The 15,357-nt window shown below is 44.5% G+C and overlaps 1 pseudogene; it reads right to left on the bottom strand.

Moving 5' to 3' along the window:
- Window positions 1-8,732: 8,732 nt before the first annotated feature.
- Window positions 8,733-10,193, bottom strand: LOC110305703 (annotated as a pseudogene).
- Window positions 10,194-15,357: the final 5,164 nt, after the last annotated feature.

Here is a 15,357-nt window from a genome sequence, read left to right as displayed (position 1 = left end):
TCCTGCCCATCCTAGTATCAACCTGCCACCCTGCAATGAATGGAAGCCTCTCAGATGGGGTCAAGGAGGTCTGGCCTGCTCCATGCCCAGTGGGGCTTCACACAAGGGTTCAGCACTGGGAATATAATCCGCTCATATTTGTTGAGTTGCTACTGAATGCCATGGGCTTAGACAGAATCTGTTTACTCCAAGCGTCTCCATTCTTTCAGCCTGGTGAAGGGGCCTTTGAAATGCCACTTTTGACACTATGTCTTCCTTTTCTGAGAAGCACGGGTAGAGCAAACAGAACATTCAAAATTAAATACCATGAAAAAAAAAAAAGAAGTAAAGGCATTCCATAAAAAAAAAAAAAAGTAAAAGAATTCCTTAAAGAGAGAATGCTAAGTAGAAAATGGCAGAGACAGCTTTGAACTGTTTTGAATCAACATGGTTTCTGCCTCCCATGCTAAGAATAGACTGAAGGCCAGGTATGGTGGTCTATGCCTTTAGTCCCAGAACTTCGGAGGCTGCGACAAGTAGATCTCTGTGAGTCTGAAGCCAGCCTGGTCTACCTAGAGAGTTCTATGCCATCTGGGGCCACACAGTGAGATCCTGTCTCAAAAAACAAATGAACAACAAACCACCATAGAGAATAGATGGAAACCTCTAGCCGCACCCCTGAGGATGAAGCCTGCACTTCTGTGTTAAGCTCTGTAACTCCTCAGGGGCACAGGCATGATGGGGGCAATGGGTGATCTGGGTTTACCTGAAGACTTCCTGAAGCTCTGGGATGTGGTCCCAACGCTCACCTGAGTCACACCGGCAGGACAGCAGAGAGCAGCAGCAGTTGTGGACCTATGGGACCTGCAAGAGCATGCACACAGAGTTTAGTGACCACCAGACCTTGGTGAGGCTCAACTAAGACACACAAAGGACTAGACAGTCAGAAAGAGCCTTAGCTCTGAGGCAAGCCCTAGGACTGCAGACAGGTCACAGTCTACAGCTAGGCATAACTACCAACTGCCTGGCAGGTTGGCTCCTCCAGCCCACTCTGACAATTTCTTCAGACTGCAAGATCCTTCATTGTGAACAGGGCAGGGATTCTAAATGGACTGAGTCCCTGCCAATAAAAGCTTCTGTTAGCGGGTGGGGACAGGCCTCCTGGTTATCTGAAACTGGAGACGATGCTGAGATTGGCTAATTTAAGCCTGTTAAGAGAGCATGTAGTCTTGAGGCCACTAAACACCCAACAGGTATAGAGTCCAGGTAGGGAACACAGAGTCCTCTGTTCATTCTGTGGATCAGAGAGGCAACAGGAAAACATGGAGCTATGGTGGACAGGCCCATGCCTGTCCAACAGGATCCTTCCCAAGCAGAGGAAAGAAAGGGTGGGCAGGACCCCAGCTTCGATGATCTGCTAGAGGCAGTGGGATGCTGGGCTCTTGAGTCTCGAATCTCATTCTACTGTATTCCTTGAGAACGCCTTGAGAAGAGAAAAGAGGCTCGCCTGCTATAACAAAGTCAGGGAGGGCCACAGTCTAGGGCAGTGGCCGAATCAGGTCTAGAAGCAGTAAAGGCCACAGAGATACAAGGAGAGTGTAAGACTTACCTCTGACTGTGACAGAGAGAAGCACAGAGGAGAGCCGCCCCCTGGGCTTTTATAGGCCACCACTAACCCCCTGGGCTCATTCTTCCTCTATATTTGGAAAGAGAATGACTGACACCACAGGCTGAGAACTGGCCCCCTCCACAGGTATTTTTCGCCGTTGCCAAGGGAAAAGTATATATAGAAATGAGCAGGGTCCGAAACCATTTTTTCCAACTGTAGAAAGCTGGGAATTTGAGATGCCTTGCTCTGTGGACTCAGGGCTATAGCTTCTCCACCTAGCGCAATGGGATCTCCTTTGCTTTAGGAGCCCCCACCTGGCTCCATCCTCCATCCCACCCTGAAATCAGCTGAAGCCACTACCACTTGGAAACAGGGGACACACAGTTGTGCTATTTGCTTAGAAAGCTCATCGAAGATAAAGTGGAATTGAACTTGTTGAAGTCCCCTCACGGTTATGAGCCAAACTCTGTAAAACTTGTGTGGTTGGATTATAGTTTTTTTTTTTCTCCTTCTCCATCTCTCTCCTTTCCCTCATTACTTTCTGTCTCATTACTATAATTATTTACTTAATCCTTTCTTAAGCACTAGCAGGACCAACAAGCAAGTTAATGACAGGGAGCTATGCCACCAGCCCATGTTCACAGTGACAGCTGCTTAGGGGCCTGTGGTTATCAAGACATATTACCAATTAGGAAAGGCCAGCTGCCAGCCTAGATGGGGGGCGAGGGGGACGGTAGTGGCCTGAAGAGAAAGGGGGGATGGGTATCGCCTAACAGATGCTGTCATTTCTAAATCAGGACTGGAAAATTAAACCTTAACAAGAGAATTAAGGTACAATTGACATTTTTGTCCATTTCCATTCCTCTGTTTGTTTCCTGGTCCAGTCTTTGAGGCGAGGGTCTGAGTTGTATGGGGTCATGGTTGTTCATTTAATAGAGAACTTCATGCCAATACATCCCATTTGAGAATACGGACTGTCCCCTTACAGCCTACCCATACACTGGTAAGGGAAGAAGGGAGAAAGCAGAACCAAAGTCTTCATAGGGGCCATTATTTTTTTCGAGACAGGGTTTCTCTGTGTATCCCTGGCTGTCCTGGAACTCACTTTGTAGACCAGGCTGGCCTCAAACTCAGAAATCTGCCTGCCTCTGCCTCCCAAGTGCTGGGATTAAAGGCATGCATCACCACCGCCCGGCCATAGGGACCATTATTAAACATTCTCTGTGTGTTCTTTCCTATTGAGGACTCTTCAAAAAGGCAGAGTGGAATCGGAAGATAGTCTTCCCCAACATAAACCATTTTGTGGGCAATGAATCATACAGCCTTCACACTTTCCCTTCCAAGATTTAGGCAATTTCATAGCAGAGAGGCCACGCTGAGGCTCTCTGATGCCTGTGCTTAGCTAGACATCAGACCACAGTGAAGTCACATCTTCTCATTGCTCCTCTTGCTCTAGTTTGGACTGAAATGTCCCTCTTCCTTCTAGCACCATTCGTCCTGACGTGTCCACCCATCACCTGGAAGAGTATAGTCTCCTGGCTCTGAGTTTCTTGCCCAGTGGCACATTGTCTCAAGCTTCCATAGTCTCTTCTGTTCAGATCCTGTGAAGATGTGCATGGGCAAAAGAGACATGGGTCATCTAAGCATCGCCAAGGGAACAGATGTCAACAGACCCCCCCCCCAGGACAATGCCAACGGCTGTGGCTGTGTCTTTGACTTTAAGCATACACAGGTGGAGAGATGGGTGCCTCCAGCTTCTTCTTCATCAGCAGTTCTTGTTGGGAAGCGCTTGTCCTACATAGCCATCCGTGGACTGTGTAACAGAAGCCATTCACATGCCCAGGACTCAGAAGAGAAATACTCGGCGCAGGTTCCTTGTACCTACTAATTTTCTAAAGTCAGCTATCCTTTCTTCTCGCCATCAGACTCCTCTGTGGCTATCAAGTAGATTCAAGTAGATCCAAGCCTAGCAGAAAGCACGGTGGAGTCAAAGGCGCCCCATTGAGGGATCCAAAAAGTCACTTGCTAAGTACCCTTCTTTACATGTAAGGATTTGAAGGTGGGAGAAAGAGGAAGGTTCCAGGGACTGTGAAGAGAGCAGCATTGGAGACAGAGGACAGCTCTTCAGAAGTTCTGAGGAACATGGGTGGCAGCAATGACTATGACCAGAAAAGCAGTGTAAAGAGTGTGTATAAGGAACCAAGAGGCTGGTCCTTTGGGAATTCATCTGAAGAAAGGGGAAGATGTGCCCAAAGTAGTGGTGGGCATGGCTTGCTACAGAAAGAATGTGGGGCTGGGATTAAGATCTACACTAGTTACCTTCTCCCTAAACCGTAGGATGGGATGTTGTGCTTCAGGGACCCTCATCTGCCAAATGAGAGTGGTATATGTATCTTGTGGACTAGTTAGGTGCATCCCTGTAGGGTATTCAAGTATTTGGCACACTGTGGGTGTTCGGTACCCCAAGGTTTGTCAAATGGAAGCTATTTCCTTCACTTGAATGCAGTATGATAGGACTACCTTCCTAAGGGGTAAGCTTAAGTGGGTTATTCTAAATGTGTGTTTACTCAATTGCAGACAAGGAAAGAGATCAGATTATATATATATATATATATATATATATATATATATATATATATATTTGTTTTGTTTTGTTATGTTTTGTTTTGTTTTGTTTTGAGACAGGGTTTCTCTGTGTAGCCCTGGCTGTCCTGGAACTCACTCTGTAGACCAGACTGGCCTTGAACTCAGAAATCTGTCTGTCTCTGCCTCCCAAGTGCTAGGATTAAAGGCGTGTGCCACCACGCCCAGCCAGATAATATATTTTAAGGTGTCTATCTAAAGAGAAAAATCTCAGAATTTTCTTGTCACCCGAAGAGGCAGCTTTCAGAGGCAAACTGGATGCTCTTTAGCCATGGAATTCTCCCTCTGATAAACAGGGGACAGATGACATGTAGTATATTATTAGCCGTCTCTGGGGAACAGAGGGACCCTTGTTCTTTGAGCCATCACACAGGCAGAGCTAATCCCCACAGCCGGAGCCTAGGGCTTCATTTATCCCTCAGGAGCTGGAAAAAAATGGACTGTGTCTCAGGAATGCAGGCAGGGCCAGGAGGCCAGGTGCTCCCCACCCGCCCTGTGAGGCCTAGCTGCTTCCTCCCTGGCTATCTGCCTCTTGTTTGATGTCTGTACCCACAATGTGGATGCTGGGGCTCCCAGCCACGAAGCAGCATTCCCAGGACCACTGTGTGCCAGAGCATGAAGTCAGCCTCCTGGATCACAGTGAGCACATGCCTCCTGGATCAAGTGCCTTCCCCATGTCCCACGGTGAGGAGAATTTGGTGTCACAGGAAATGAGGGACTCCATTATTCTAGTCCCAAACCATTCCCTGTTTCTGAGACGAAACACAGGGACCCTGAGCCAGGAAGGAATTCAAGCAAAGAGAGGCCAAAGCTCTTCCTTCAGCTCAAGTCAGCAACGCATGGTTTTCCTGTTTTGTTTCTATTACTGAAACGGTTTTCCATGTACAGATAAGTTCAAAGCATCACAGTGTGTTGTGCAAAGCAACACAGTGCTCAGCCAGTCTGCTCGGTTCTTCTGTCGCTCTTTCTTCTTCCCCTCCTCCTCTTCTCCCTCCTCCTCCCCCTCCTTTTCCTCTTCCTCTCTTCTTCTCTTCATCTTCTCTTTCTCCCTTTCTGCCATTTTGCTGTGTATTTGCAAATAAGTAGAAGCAGACAGGAAATTTTTCTCTTCATTATGCATCTTCTAAAGAAAAGGACCAGGGCTGGAGAGATGGCTCAGTGGTTTTTTAAAAATTTATTTATTACATGTAAGTACACTGTAGCTGTCTTCAGACATTCCAGAAGAGGGTGTCAGATCTTGTTATGGATGGTTGTAAGCCACCATGTGGTTGCTGGGATTTGAACTCAGGACCTTTGGCAGAGCAGTCGGTGCTCTTAACCACTGAGCCATCTTTCCAGCCCCCATCTGATTTTTAAACCCATTTTTGAGTGATGGAAACATACATGAGCATGATTTACACATAAGGCATAGAACTAAACAGTGCAAGGGGGAAGACCCGAGGAGAGAAATACCTCTATCTTCAAGGAGGTCTTTATCTCTAGGGGTGGAAAGAAGCTAAGACATTAACCCTAATTGTATAGGACAAGATGGTGGGTGGCATTAACCCACTCCCACCCCCCACTCACCATACTTTCTGTTAATCTAAGTAGACCACTGTCTGAAAATATTATTACAGTGTTTGGCTGACTCCCCACCCACCCACCCTTTTGAAACAGGAGCTCTCTATGTAGTTCAATCCGGCTTCCAACTTACCACCCTCCTGCCTCAGCCTCCTGTGCTTAAGGCCTGTTACATCACCTGATCTTGCCTGGACTTTCAAAAGACAGAGGCTACAGCCACACAAGTCACTATTACAGTTTATTGCTATGACTTGACTTTATTCTTATTGCTATTGATGTCTGCTTATGCCAAGTTTATAAATCCCACTGATCACTGGTATGTACACATAGGAGAAAATGTACCTTGTATCAGATTGGGCAGTATCTGTGGCTTTAGGCATTCCCCTGAGGTGTTAGAACATATCCCACCAGGTATCAGTGAGGGGCAAAACTAGAATTAGTGAAGAGGAGGTTTGGGGAAGGTCTTTTGTGGGGAACAGCAGTACCGAAAAAGACAAAAAGAGGGAACTTGCAGGGATATAGAAAAAAATAGACCCCAGGAAACTGTAGCCCAGTGAAAATCATCACCAGTCAGTAAGCGGCTTCTACAGCCTCAGGATTCCCCTTTCCTTTGGAAGGAGAAGTACGTGGCTGAAGAGATGGAGGAGAGACATGGTTTGCCTTTTTATACTTCTGAACTGGTGTATGTGTTACCTATTTTAAAAATTAATACATTTAAAACACAGTCTTAAAAAGGCTCTCTATTCTGCCGATGGAATAAAATACATCTTCATTCCGTTGTGTAACCTATTATTAGTACTAACTATGAATACACGAGTAAAAATTACTAGCATTTTCAGTCTCTTTTGGGCACTGCTCTGAAGATTTTGCAAGCACAGTTGGTGCACTTTTATATAAACACTATTCGAGGGGCACGAGTAGGAGCTTGGATTGTTGAAGAGGAAGCCGAAGCACGGGGAAGGAAAAGAAGCCAGCATGGGTTTGCAGCCAGCCAATACCAGGCTAGAAGGAGAAGGACGAAGCCAGGCTCTGAAGCGCCTCATTAACTAGATGATTCGGAGATTATGCCACAAGCTGGGATACCTGCGAGATTAACCAGAAGCAGCTTCTGGGAAATGTCAACTCTTAATCTGTCCGAGACAGCGCTGGTGTTGAAAAGTGACCACATAAGGACAAAATGTCACACTCTGGTAGAACAGAAGGAAAAGACTGGAAGGGAGGGTGTTCATCTGGTTTGAGACATTTAGCTGGCTCAGAGGAGATGACAGCTACTGTCACAAGTCTGCATTGGACTGAGATGATTGATGGGACCCTTGTGGCTGGAAGCATGGCGTACCCTGCCGGACGTGGATGAGCATGCGCAGCAGTGGTTCTCAACCTGTGGGTCGCAGCCCCTTTGGGGGAAGGTCGAATATCAGCGCATAGCAAGTATTTACTTAGCAAATCATTGTAGCAAAATTACAGTTATGAAGTTGCAACACAAATGGTTTTGTGGTTTTTTACGGTTGGAGGTCACCACAACAAAACCATATTACCGGGTCGAGGCACTAGCAAGGTTGAAAACAACTGCTCTAATGGAGCAGGAGAAAAGGAGTTCTATGACAAGGAACTTGCAAAGAGATAAGGCCTTGCCAGGAGATTCACTAATAACAGTGAAAGGTAGGTAGTGCCACAGGAGGAAGATATCAGTCTCTCCCCGCCCCCAACAATAGGCAAGCATGGAGAAAAGAGATCAAAGGTGTCATCAGGAAGACATGATCTGGAGAATAAATGGCACTGTGACAGCAGAACTCAGGAAGAAAGGTCGCTGAGGTGGAGGGTGCCAGTTAAAATGTAAACCATAGTTCTTGTGGTGGTTTGAACGGGAATGGCTCCCCACTGGCTTACATGTTTGGATGCTTGGTTCCCAATTAGAGGAACTGTTTGAGAAGGACTGGAGGTGTGGCTTTATTGGAGGAGCCACTGGGAGTGGGCTTTGAGGTTTCAAAGGTCCACACCAGGCTAGTCTCTATTTGTCTTCTGCCTTCAGATCAGAACTAAGCTCTCAGCTACTGCTCCAGCACCATGAATGCCTACCTGGTGGCGTGTATCTATCTGTTCACGATGCCGATGCCCATGCACTCACCCTCTGAAAGTATAAACAGGCCCCTAATTAAATGCTCTTTTCTAGTAAGTTGCCTTGCTCATGATTGCAGAGATAGTAATCCTGAAACAGCTCTTAATTTGAAGTATAACGTGGGTTTGAAGGATAATAAACCTTAGAAAACACACCCGAGGAGCAGTGGAGAGGGCAATGCTTGCACGATCCAGTTCAATGACAGCACTCCACAGGGAAGAGAAGACCCAGAGCAATGGATATAAACAAATTAAAGAAAAGAACTGAACAAGTGAACAGGTGTGTGCAACCTACAAGGGCTGCTACAGGGGAATAACTCTATACCATAAAGACTCCAGCCATCCCCAGGCTAGTATGGCAAGATTTGAAACCCCAAGAAAAAAACAAACCAACAAATTTTCTCCCCTGGAGCCCAAAAGTCAATACTGAATTTCAGACATGAATGATAAACAACAAACAAAACAGAAAAGAGACAAGCCACAGGAATGCCATTCCAATGATGACAACACACTCCACAACCTGATATGGCACTGCTTGCCTTTGATCCCAGTGCTCGACAGGCAGAGATAGGATCTCTGTGTCTCTGTGAGTCGGAGGCCAGTCTGCTCTATGTAGTGAGTAGTTCCTTCCAAGTCACCAGGTGTACATTCTGAGACCCTGTCGTATAAAAATCAACAAATAAGTAAAGATGAAGCAGGCCTAGAGAGATGGCTCAGAGGTTTTTATTTTTTTTTTACATGTTGAACATCACTGTTTTAATAACATGAAATACAAGTACAAAACATTGTACAAGTATACTTTTTACTACACAGAGATGGAATAACATGCATGTGTTTTTACCAGAATCTGTTTCACCAAGTACTTTTACCACAGTCAGTACCAATGGCTTTCCAGAGATTATATCTGTCCTATGTAAATTTTATCATGAATAAAAAAGCTTACAACTCTTTTCAAATAATGCAGATTTATATTTATGTTACTATTCCTGTTCGAGGTGCTTTGGAAAACTGTTACATAATATAAAATTACCTTAGCTTACAGTTTTGAATGGGTAGTACTCTCTCGCATTGATCAAGTCTCCCTTATACTGTCATTGCAGACACACTATACTTACTTGGGATCAAAGTGTTNTGTATGTCAATAGCCCTCATACTGTGTAGGAAAGCAAATAACAATTTTCTGAAAAGTTCAGAGTATTATAAAAGCTACTGGTTAGGCAGAAATACATGAAACCCCATTTACAGAACAAAACAGCAACAAAAGATGATAATGCCCTTCAAGTACTAAAGAACAAGCTTACAAATATTGGAACTGTATGTCTTTCCTGCCTCTAAAAGGTTTACCATATCCAGTGAGAGTAATATCAATCAATAAAGAAAAAGAAAACTGCTCTGGTGCCAAGTATTCAGCAGCTTCCATAGCATTCCTCACAGTTCTCGGCCATTTCAGTTAGGAGTTGTCTTATAACAGATAAAATAAAACAAAAGCAGCATTACATTTTAGGGAAATATGAAAAAAAATACTGTTAATTTCATAAACTATTTGAAAGTAAATTTGTTTTCATAAATAAATAAAACGGTGTTTTTAAATTTTAATCTTGCTGTGAAAAAAAAGATCAGTGAAAATTAGATCAATCTTTAAACCTTGGCTTTTTTAACATGTTTGAAAACCTGAATCACATTTTCAATTGCCAGTGTTATGCTTTATTCTTGGTAGAATCATCTTTGTTTCTTCGTTTTATGTCCCAATTATAAACCCTGGCCATATTGACTTCTGTGGTAGTAAACTGATCTCGAAGAAAGTCAAGGTCTTCTTCAAGAGAATCAAGATTCTTTGTGGCAGTTGATAATTTTTTTCCAACAAGGCCTGAGCTTCATCAATATCATATTCAAGCATTACATTAGCCCCCAACCATAGGCATACTTTATCAGTAGGAGGAACTGAAGCTTTGCAGTACAGGTTATCTGCCAGTAAGAATCTGGTCTCCATTGAATTGGTAGACTCTTTTTTCTTCTGCATGTAGTTCAGAATTTCCAAAGTCTGTTTAATTTCAGGAATCTGACCTTTCAGCCTCCTTTTTTTTTGAGCAAGGTTGAGTTCCATAAACTTATACTTCTGGTATTGTTCGTCCAGCTTCTTTAACACTGTATCTGCAGTCTCATTCCCAGGCTGCTTCATGAAAGAATCTACATCTTCCACAAACACTGCTTCAGGAATCCCTAAGTGGAGCCGCCGCCCGTTTCCAGCAGCAGTTTCTAGGCCACATCGGTCCTTAGCCGCCGCCACCTTCAGAAAAGGCTCAGAGGTTAAGAGCACCGACTGCTCTTCCAGAGTTCCTGAGTTCAATTCCCAGCAACCACATGGTGGCTCACAACCATCCGTAATGAGATCTGACGCCCTCTTCTGGAGTGTCTGAAGACAGCTACAGTGTACTTACATATAATAAATAAATCTTAAAAAATAATATAAAAAAATGAAGCAAAGAAACTATACCACAGTCCACACATAATGGAGTCATACTGTGCACGAGGACAAAGGGACATGACAGAAAGTTCAGACAGAAGCTCTGGAGACATCTGTAGAACACAAACGGACAGCTGATAACGAAGGCAGCAATATCTCAGGTCCAAAATGGACTCCGATAAGCAGCGCTCCATTCGGGAAAAGGGAAATGGGAAGCATGCCTGCCCACACACATCAGATTAAACAACGTTAGGTCCAAATGTGAAGAAACAAACACTAAGGAAAACCTGAGTGAACTCCTTCTTACCCTCTGCCATCTTGACACTCAGAGCAGAAAGATTCACCATAGGGATGTTCTGAAAGAGCTGCTGCTCTGGCCTAGGGGCCTCACCAGTCTGTCCTGAATCAGAGACGGGAAAAGGACCAGACTCCATCTCCTCCTTGTGCTGAGACCTTTCGTTGGTTTCTCAGGTTTAGTTCCAGCCACTAGCTTCTCCCCTTTCTCCCACTTCTCCCTCCCTTTCACTCATCTGGGAAAGGAGCTAAAAGTTATGGTTTAACAGCCAGATCATATGCCTTCTTCCAGTCTGCTGGGTCACTGGCACTCAGGAAATCTCCTGATGGTGAGGAGGGAAGGTGGGGGATCCAGATAAAAACCTAGGGAGAAAGCTACATCTTTACAAATCACCGGCTCATGCAACCTCCTACAGGAGATTCCCTGGTGTCCTTAGATTCTAAGGAGGGGTCTAACTCAGCCCCCTCCGTCCTACAGTTCACTAGCATTACCTTGGGTCCTGAGACCAAGGCTAAGCATGGTGGTGCACATTTTTAATCCCAACACTCAGGAGGCAGACGCAGGTAGCTCTATGTGAGTTTCAGGCCAGCCTAGTCCTACATAGTGAGTTCCAGGACTGCCAGGGCTATGTAGAGAGACCCTGTCTCAAAACATCTACATTGTTTTTTTTTTTTTTAAGAAAACAATCACACATTTTATTCTAAAAGACAGGCCCATATTTAGGGCCTTGAGTAGGTTGAGGTGGCAAATCCCCCATAGAGGGTTCCTGAAAGGGAGGGAGCATGAAGAGCTTGGGGACCCCTTTGCTCAGGTTTACCTGTGGGGTGCTGGGCTGGTTGGAACGTCAATAACCCCATAACCTCAAGAACTTTTCCTACAGGGTGAGGGAAGCCAGAAAGAGAGAAAATTTAAAATCAGCATCATGACTATCTTAAAAGATTGATAGCAAACAAAATTGGCATAGTAAAACCACAAATGACAAAATACAATAAAATATTCAGTGTATTTTCTTTTCTATTTTTTTAAAGATTGTTACTTAAAATTTTAAATTTTAATTAAAATCCAACTATGTCACTTTACTCACTTCTATTTCCTCCATAAGCCTCTCTCATGCCCATCCTCACTCTATCTCAAATTGATGACATCTTATTACTGTTACATATATAAATGTGTGTATGTATACACACACACACAACCTGCTGAGTCCATTTGGTGTTGCTTGTGTGTACATGGTTTCACTTTGCATTGGGTAACCAACTAAGGGGCTCTTCTGGGGAGAAATCAGTTCTCCCTCCCTCAACAGTCCTTAGTTGCCTGTGAGTCTGTCTGCTAGAGTTGGGACACCGTGCGGCTTCCACCTTCTGTGTTCGTGTGATTGTTGTTATTGTTGGAGCTTTGCTTAGGCAACTGTATTGTCGAGGTATCAGGTGCTGCTTCCTTGTGAAGTTGGATGTCTTGTATCTGCTGGCCACTCGTATTCTCATCTTCACATCCCTTTTCCTTTCTCTCGTGTTTTTTTCTATTCTTGGAACTTTCGTATGTCAAATGCGCTAGTACTCTTGTGCGTGTGTTACCAATGCTTCACTCATTTGTTCCTGATCTTATTTGAGCCTTGCCTCAATCCCAGGGAATAGGCAGAGCAGGTGGCCATATCCCCACTTAATTGATGGGGAAGCTGTGACTCAGCAGGAGTGCTGCACAGGGGGGGATGGGCTGTGGTGAGGTCCTGGTCCTTGCTCTGTGCTTGGTGCAAGTAGCTACCTCAGTGCCTCAACACTGAGAATAGCCTTGGATTATGGGAGAAACAAATCGCCCTGGTAAAGTTTAAACTTACTAACTTGACCTTAGTTTCGTTCTATGTAAAATTAAAAGGCAGGGAGGGGGGTAAACTAATAACTATAACCCCCCATCTCTAGCCTGTCACTCTGTCACTTAATGAGCATAAGAGACACAAGTCTGTAGGTATGCTGAGGGGAAGTGTTGCCTGTCACAATAGATTACATTCTCTGGGGTGACATGGCAACCTGTCACCAAAGGCATTTCTTCCAGGGTCTTCCCAGGTTGTGCATGAAGAACCCAGCATATTGTGCCTCTCTCCAGTCAACAGCAACCAAGCACACAGGGCAACAGCGAACCCAGCAGCTCATTTTCATGGCTGGTGGGAATTAGATCAAGATGGCTACTCCTACAACCCCTGCAGGGGGATATTACCAGTGAATCACAGCAGATACCTGATCCTGCTCTTATCACCACAATCTCTCTTGGCACCATAATGTTGGAAGAAACTACAAAGGGATTGAAGTCAACACAAGAGATCAACTATCTTCCTTAGACTTGACCACTTTTCCTAGCAATTTCTTTTTGTATGTGGTGTGTGTGTGTCTGAAGATGTGTATCCCCATGTAAACATGTAAAGACCAGAGGACGACACTGTTGTCCTGCTCTCTCTCTTCTGCTTTATTTCCTTGAGACAAAGTCTTTCTCTGAATCTAGAGTAAGGCTGGCACTCAGCAAGCAACACTTCCCCTGAAGAAGGCAGAGATCTCAGCAAAGCTTAACAAACCCAAAGGGAAGAGAATAGTCAGAGTCAGGGCCCATATGCAGGGTCTTCCATTCCCATTTCACGGCATAGAGAATCAAAGGCTCCAGAGACCTCCAGTCCACCCTAGAGGACAGCAACCAAAGCTGTCATGGCATTGAGAGGCAGTGAGTTTGCTCATAGGCCTTTGGGGAGTCTCATGGAAGAACAGCTGGTCAGTGTCAGCCTAACAGTGAGACCACTCCAATGACCCTTGTTCCCATTTAAATTCCTTTTTGTGGAATGGGCTGGAAACACTACTCTTACAGTCCAGCCATCTGAAGTATTCCTGGGTGGGTCTGCAGTTGGCAGCTCATTATCCATTTTCCATGTGAGGATGATGCAAATTGAAGAGCCCAGGCAGAGTAAGAAAGAGAGCCTTCCCCTCTGCTGCTGCTGGGCACTGAGGTCTTGTGATGGTCTTGAAGTTGTCCTACCATCACAGAATCAGGTCCGCCATTGTAGTGGTGCTGGGAGGAAGGGCCCATGTAGGTCCTCTTGGGTTTGTTGAAAAGTTAATAAAATGTTGGTGCACATTGCAAATGTAAACTATAACATGGTATCAGTTTATACTTTATAAACAGGATGTATATACTTTTGCATAGTTATATATGTTTACACTGTCTAAAAATTTAAATGTATAGACAGCCTAATTTTCTCCCACACTGCTGTGCTGTGAACCTGAATTTGGGGGAAAATGCTCTGGCCTCTGGCGTTCTTGAGCATCCGGTTTTAGGTCCAGTCTACACAATTTTAGTTCTTCCCATCTTCTTTCTCTAGAGCTTCAACGGGTGAGCCTCTGTTTCTTACAACCATAATACCCAGAAATGCAGTTATGACATGACAGCAAAGGCAGAATACAGTCATCACTAGGCTTCATCAAAAACATAAATACTAACACCAATGGATGAGAAATGATTATGAGTCCAGAAAGAAATTACATATGAATAACTTCAGGAAACGCCCAAGAACATAAGTGCATAGTTTGCAAAAGAATAATAACAAGTAAATTATAGATGGAAAACATGGCATTACTAGTGATCAATAGTAAAAATTAAAGCAATGGAATTTTGTCTCAGAATGATACCCATTAATGATGACTCTTGCATAGAACTAGTAGGGAAATTATGGAAATTATGGGTGGTGATGTTTGCAATAAGTAATAAAGCATTCTCTTCCCTTTGGGTTTGTTAAACTTTCCTGAGAGCTCTGCCTTCTTCAGTCTCTTTGTCGCTCTCTCGCCTGGGGTAGCCTGCCCTTGCTACTGTGCTAAGCTAGAGCACATTGCTAAGAGCTGAAGTCTTACACCCCAGACATGCTCTTTCAAGGCCACTCAGGAATTCTTCTGATGTGGTTTGAGGTGTAGATTGTAGACAGTGGCAGGATACATCCTACACTTCCAGGTATGTAAGCCACTACCTAGCTCAAGGCATCTCACTCTGGAAGGGGCTTTGTGTCTGCTTCAATTGAAACCAATCACACCAAGTCCCGCTGGAGCTGTGCACTTCTGGTCTGTGCTCCCACCATCTGATGTCTTCCCAATGCCATCCTGGTTTTACAAAGAAAAACCCTAACAAGCAGGTTGTTGCCTTTGTTCTGGTTTACACTGAACCCTACTACACTTGCTTCTTCCTTGACCTTAGTGCAGTATACACACAGTTACAGTATGATATGGAGTGACCAATGTAGAACCCTGAGATAAAGACATTAAATGGCTACTTAATGTCTTAAATGTCTCTAACCAGGGTGGCTGGAGAGATTGCTCAGTGGTTAAGGACACTGACTGCTCTTTCAGCAGTTCTGAGTTCAATTCTCAGCAACCCCATGGTGGCTCACAACTAAGGAATGGACTGTACTGGTTCACTGCAGCTGACCGATTTAACAGAAAATAATTGTTTTCTTAAGTTCTAGAGACTGGCAATCAATGATGGGGGTGTCAGGAGTTGGTTTCTTCTGAGGCCAGGGACGGACAACTGTGCTTCTGCCTGTTCTCCTGTGTTCTAATTTCCTACCCTTTTAAGGATATCAGTATTACTGCTTTAAGGAAGAGAAAACCTAACAGCTTCATTTAAACTTAATTACCTCTTTAAAGCCTTACTCTCCAGCTGTGTGGT

Source organism: Mus caroli, chromosome 11 (genome assembly GCF_900094665.2).
Source record: "Mus caroli chromosome 11, CAROLI_EIJ_v1.1, whole genome shotgun sequence".
NCBI classification, from domain to species: domain Eukaryota; kingdom Metazoa; phylum Chordata; class Mammalia; order Rodentia; family Muridae; genus Mus; species Mus caroli.
Note: the sequence above shows the minus strand (reverse complement) of the source record. Positions and strands in the feature narration are given on the sequence as shown.